This window comes from Pinus tabuliformis, chromosome Q (assembly GCF_031772625.1).
Source record: "Pinus tabuliformis cultivar Carrire ecotype Pingquan chromosome Q, CPIR1, whole genome shotgun sequence".
Lineage (NCBI taxonomy): Eukaryota > Viridiplantae > Streptophyta > Pinopsida > Pinales > Pinaceae > Pinus > Pinus tabuliformis.
In genome coordinates, this window is record NC_142296.1 from 14,238,547 (window position 1) to 14,245,296 (window position 6,750).

Below are 6,750 nucleotides of genomic sequence, written 5' to 3' on the forward strand. Positions count from 1 at the left end.
AGATTAAAAACTAGATAGGGCCTTTTATATGTAACAATAGAAATGCTGGAAATGAAGTAGATAAATGTTTACAAGAGTTCAAGTTCAGCAGCAGTTTCAAATGGAATTATGATCCTTTAGGTGTCATAAGTAAATTAAGAGTCAAATTCAAATTGACCCCTTCATCCATGAGTCAAAACCAGAAATTGAAAAGTATTCCAACCAGTTAGAGTGGTTGGAAAACACTCTTGAGGAGGTGGATAAGCAGGTTGATACTAGTTCCATCCTGCATACTCCAGACCCACAGGACATAAATTCAAAAAGGGCTAGAGAAGAAGGATCCTACTCAGCTGAAACTACTTCTGATACAAAATTTAAGCTTGTGAGCAGAAAGAAAACCAAGCTAAATCTAGTAATAGAGCATGAAAAGACAATTGAAGCAGAAACATCGATTATCATCAGTGGTGATGCACCATCAACACATGTAGAAGAAACACCTTTGCCCTCATCTTCTAGTGCACAGATAATTCAAAATCATAATAATGTAGAAGTTTTTTCATCTAGCAAAATAGTGGAAAAAGAGAAATATATCATGGAGAGGTACAAAAAAATTAAAATAAAAAGTGAAGCATTAAGAGTTGCTATATGTACACAATATTGGAAACAAACTCCTAGTGGTCAGAGTAGGTTGCTTTCATCTTTTGACCTCAAAACAAGGAAAATGAAGATGAATTTCCTACAGCTAGAGGTAAAGGCCCCAAGAAATTCAGAAGATTATAAGAAAACAACTTTTAAGATTCATGCCGCAACAACATCAGCAAAACCAATAACCCATCCCACTAATGAGGCCAGCAAAATGATTCAAGCAATGGAAGATATGTCCATTCAAACAACACAGATTAATAAGCTCAAGGAGCAAGTGAAGAGCTTAGAAGATGAAAATAAATTAGTAGAAGTAATGCATCAAGCTGAGAAACAAAAATCCAATAGATTGAATGACAGGATCCACCAGCTAGAAAAAGAATTGTCACTAAAGGAGCCTTTGGCCCAAGCAAAGCAACATTTGTGGGCCAATATCATTAACTCAGTTAATGATATTTGGCCTTCTATATAGGTAATATTTGAATAGAATGATTTGGTAAAGGAAGCCAGTGAGGCAATTCAAAGGGTAAAAGCAGATCTTGGGGAGAAACCAGAGGAAGCCTCTAAAATAATCAAATTTCTAAATTCTAAAAACAAGTATGAATTAGAGGAGCTTGGGATAACTGACAGAACAGAGACTATTCTAGAAGTGAAGAAAGTTATTTCCAAAAGAAATCTGATGATACAGCTTGAGGAGAAATGTCAAAACATGAAACTTGCAGTAAATAGGTTTTTTGACAAGTTTGAAGTAAACAAAGTCTTTCGGTAGAAATCACATGAGAGAATTTTTTGGCCGACGCATTTCGAACCAACAAGTGTGGTTCGTCATCGGGACCAGATGAAGAGGCAGACTATGGCAAAGGCTTAAATAGAGAGCAATGTAGAGACATAATTTCAAGTAACGGCTATATCTGAACAATAATGTTTAAATTATAATATTAATTTATTAATATATTAAAAACAAATATTATTAAGTAATGGTTATATTAAACGGCTAGTTTTTGAAAAAATATTTAAATAATGATATTATTTCATTAATTTATTAAAAATATTAATATGTAACGGCTATATTAAACAGTTAGTTTTTGAAAAATAATTTTAAATTAATTTATTAAAACCAAATATTACTAGTTCTTGAAAAATAATATCTAAATAATGATATTAGTTTATTAATATTAATATGTAACAACTATATTAAACGGCTAGTTTTTGAAAATTAATATTTTAATTAATTTTTTAAAACCAAATATTACTAGTTTTTGAAAAATAATATTTAAACTGTGATATTAGTTTATTAATTTATTAAAAACAAATATTAATAAGAAACCGCTATATTAAACAACTAGTATTTAAAATAAATAAATAAATAATCAAAGTCAAACTTTAAAGGAGGGGAGTCAAAAATTATAAAAACGAGTGAAGACCCTAATTGAGACAAGATCATTAGATAAGTAAAATAACTAATGGAAATAAAATAAAATAAAATAATATAAAAATAATTAATGGAAAAATAAATCAAACAAAACAAAATATACACAAGTCTATATATATATATATATAACAGAAACACACACACACACACACATATATATATCCAAACAAAATAATCAATAAATAAAATGGGGTCAACAATAAAATATGGGGCTCAGGCCCATTAAACAAATAACAAAAATATTTATTTATTTATTTTTATTTTATCTAAGTAGGTATTGGCATCCTTTTTGTAGTATTTGTTGTTGATTTATTCTTCATTAGAGTTTATTTTCTTGATCCTTCATGTTTTTTATGTATTTTATCATCTTATTCGTTCTTAACTCCTTTTAGTATTTTTGTTATTTGTTTAATGGGTCTGAGCCCCATATTTTATTGTTGACCCCATTTTATTTATTGATTATTTTTGTTTGGTTATATATATATATATATATATATATATATGACAGAAACATATATATATATATATATATAGACTTGTGTATATTTTGTTTTGTTTTATTTATTTTTCCATTAATTATTTTTAATGTATTTTATTTTATTTCCATTAGTTATTTCATTTATCAAATGATCTTGATTTGATTAGGGTTTTCACTCGTTTTTATAATTTTTGACTCCCCTCTTTTAAAGTTTGACTTTGATTATTTATTTATTTATTTTAAAAACTAGCTATTTAATATAACAGTTTCTTATTAATATTTGTTTTTAATAAATTAATAAACTAATATCGCAGTTTAAATATTATTTTTCAAAAACTAGTAATATTTGGTTTTAATAAATTAATTAAATATTATTTTTCAAAAACTAGCCGTTTAATATAGCCGTTACATATTAATATTAATAAACTAATATCATTATTTAAATATTATTTTTCAAGAACTAGTAATATTTGGTTTTAATAAATTAATTTCAATATTATTTTTCAAAAACTAGCTGTTTAATAGAGTTGTTACCTATTAATATTTTTAATAAATTAATGAAATAATATTATTATTTAAATATTTTTTCAAAAACTAGCCGTTTAATATAGCCGTTACATATTAATATTTTAATAAATTAAAAAACTAATATCATTATTTAAATATTATTTTTCAAGAACTAGTAATATTTGGTTTTAATAAATTAATTTAAATATTATTTTTCAAAAACTCGTTGTTTAATATAGTGGTTACCTATTAATATTTTTAATAAATTAACGAAATAATATCATTATTTAAATATTTTTTTCAAAAACTAGTCGTTTAATATAACCGTTACTTAATAATATTTGTTTTTAATATATTAATAAATTAATATTATAATTTAAACATTATTGTTCAAATATAGCCGTTACTTGAAATTATGTCTCTGCATTGCTCTCTATTTAAGCCTTTGCCATGGTCTGCTTCTTCATCTGGTCCTGATGATGAACCACACTTGTTGGTTCAAAACGCATCGGCCAAAAAATTCTTTCATGTGATTTCTATCGAAAGACTTTGTTTAATTCATTATGGATCACAAAAGCTTGAATACAGAAAGTTTGAAGTATTGAGACATAAGGGTCTACCTAATCCTTTGGTAATCAATAATAAATTGATGAAACATGAAGACTATGATAAAAAGATGAGAGAAGTAGCCAAAGAGACTTCCAACAGTTCATCCATGAAAGGTGTGCCCACAAGAAAAGTGCTCCTCCAGACTTTAGAAAACTTCTTTTACCTCCAGCATGAGGTAAATCACCTTTTTGTGAACAAGCCTACATTTGCCAAATATACAGAAGCAGATGAGATTTACCGAAAGATGATGAAAATCAAACTCCCAGATGAAGAAACATGGGAAAAATGGTGTGACTTACTATAAAGGAGGGAAAAGAGAATCAGGTGAAAGACAAGCGGGTGAAATGTTAGGATATTCCGACACATAAGAAATAGTTAAGTATAACTTGGTCTAGTGTAGAGTTAGGTAAAGTGTGTTCATTTACTATGTACATTTTTAACTTACAATCCGACGGTCACGATATGTTGTAGACATGAAATGATTTGAAGATTCAATCTCTCCTTGGTATTACCGATACTTGATCCCTGGCTTAACACTCGATTGGTCCATGATCTCTATTTAAAGAGCATGGAGGGTCATTTGTAGGGTAACCTTTCATGAGAGAAGCTTATGTAAATTTTATTTCTTTTATTAATAAATTGCCTGAAGTGGCCGCATTGGCTCAGGCCGTGGAATATTTCCCTCTTTGAGGGTTTTAGCCATGTCAAGAATATTGGTGTATTGATCTGTGATCTGTTTGTGAGTGGTGTCCCTTGTTGTTCTGTCTTAGGAATTTACCCTGTAAATTCCTACATGGTATCAGAGCTATTTGAGGGTCGCATACATTGGTGATCCAAATCTGAAGCCGGTACAACTGCATCCGACTGTCGTTTCCTAGATCTACTATTTCTAACTGCTTTTGGGTGAGAGGACTATTGTATTGTGTTAGGAGCATTTGTTCAAGTGAGGAACCCCTTTCGTTTCACGTGAAAAGGTTTCCATTAGCCCTATCTATGTCATTTTTAAGATCTGGAGGTATACAGTGTTTATTTGTAGTTCTAGCTATTCATCTATCTATTTATTTCGGTTTATTTAGATCTATGTTTTTTATTACCGGATCTATACATTTTATTTCTGTGTATGCTTTTTGCCCTACGACTCTATGCGATCTGGGCAAATCAGAAACAGAAATGAAGGATTTTTGTCATGTGTATGCTCTTTTTCACCGTGCCTTAGTGTGATCTCGAAAAATCAGAAACATTGAGGAAAATATTTGGTTTTAAGCAAAAGCTAACTTCAAGAGGTAAGGTTTGTTTTTTTTTGTATGTCTGTGTTGAGTTTTGTGGTTTTTGTTTTGTAGGCAAAAAATAGCTTTTTCAAATAAGCACGCACCCCAAAGCTTCAATGACTTAAAAAAAAAAAAACCTTCCTCTTTTCCAAAAATTACTAACCTTTTAAACTAGCTCACTTGGTTCAAAGTTACTTTATGAGAATAGAGGTTTTGAGTTCAAGTCTTTCTTTTTTTGAGTTACTTTTTCAAAAAACACATGTAACTTATGTTTTAAAGTTACTTTATGTAAAAGGGTTCTCACTCATTATAAAATGTGAGTCACTTATAATTCTAAAGTCTCTTTATCTTTTATTTAAGTTACAATTTAGTGGGTAGCTCATAAAGTACCATTGTAAAAGTGACTTTCACTTATTTATAAAAGTGAGTCACATAAAATATGTTTTTAAAGTGAGCTAATTAGATTAAGTTTGGAAAGGGGTGGGGGGTTTTTTTAAATATAACATTATCATTCATTTCCGCACATTCACGCACTTCGTCGGCATCTTCAACAACTTTTCTTCAAAAAGCCATAACTTCTTTATCCAAAAGCCGTTTTCAGAGCCATTTTTTTAATCAGCGTAATTTTTTGAGATCTTTCCATTGGAATGCTTAGTTTCAGCATCTATAACTTCAGTTTCTATTAAAATGGAAATTCCATTCCAAGTTATTCTTGACAGCACCAACTACTTCCAATGGTGGTCCTACATTGTGGATTTACTTAGAAGTAGATGTGTTTACAAAATATCCTCAGGCCAAGAAACCAAACCTCAAGATGAAGATAAGGCAACCAAATGGGAAAATAGGCAAGATAAAGCACGTGGGTTGATAGGGATGTCTATTTCTCCATACTTTAAATTCCATATCGTAGAACTTGATACTCCTAATGAAGCAATGAAACAGCTCACTAAAGTTTTTGGAATTAAAAATGAAATTAGAGCCCATCAACTTGAAAATGAGTTGCTTACATTGGACCCCAATAATTTTTCTCCCATTGAAGATTTTTTGTCCATGTTCAAGACCCTTAGACTTCTCTTGGAAGGTGTTAAGGTTAAGAAAGAAGATGGTAGCCTTATCTATTCTATTCTTACTAAGTTGGGACCAACCTACTCTGTGTTTGTTTCCACCTTCCATTCTACTAGAGAAGCCTTTATTTCTCAAGGAAAAGACTACAAGTCCCCCTCTTTTGATGCATTTTGTGATTCTTTAATAAGAGAACAAGAAAAACTCTTACATCTTGGTCTTCTTAATCTCAGAAACTCTTCTAAGAAAGCCTTAGCCACCCAACATCAACCAAATTCAAAGAAACCTAAGAAGTAGTATCCTAAAAGGAATGGTCCTAAACCAAATAAGGGTCCTAAGCAATTTTAGTCTCAAAATGAAAATCATTTCAACAAAATGATAAGGCAAATAAAAACAAAGGGAAGAAGACTGATAGACATTGCAACTTTTGTAATCGAGATGACCACTTAGAATCCAAATGCTTTAAGAAGATGGAAGCCTTAGAAGCAGCAATGAAGAAGCATAACATCCATTTGGATCACTTTTCAACTTCAACTTCATCTTCAGGAATAACACTTTCTGCATGTGGTTGTCAAGCATCTCGGTCTGGTTATACACTAAATGTATCTTCTTCTTCTCATTCTCATGAGTGGCTCATTGATTATGGAGCTTCTTATCACATGGCCAAAAACAAAGCCATGTTTTCTTCTTTAAATGATTGTAAAACCAAAAATATATATGTTGGTGATGATAGATCTCTTAGTGTTGTAGGGACTCGAACTATTCATCTAGAT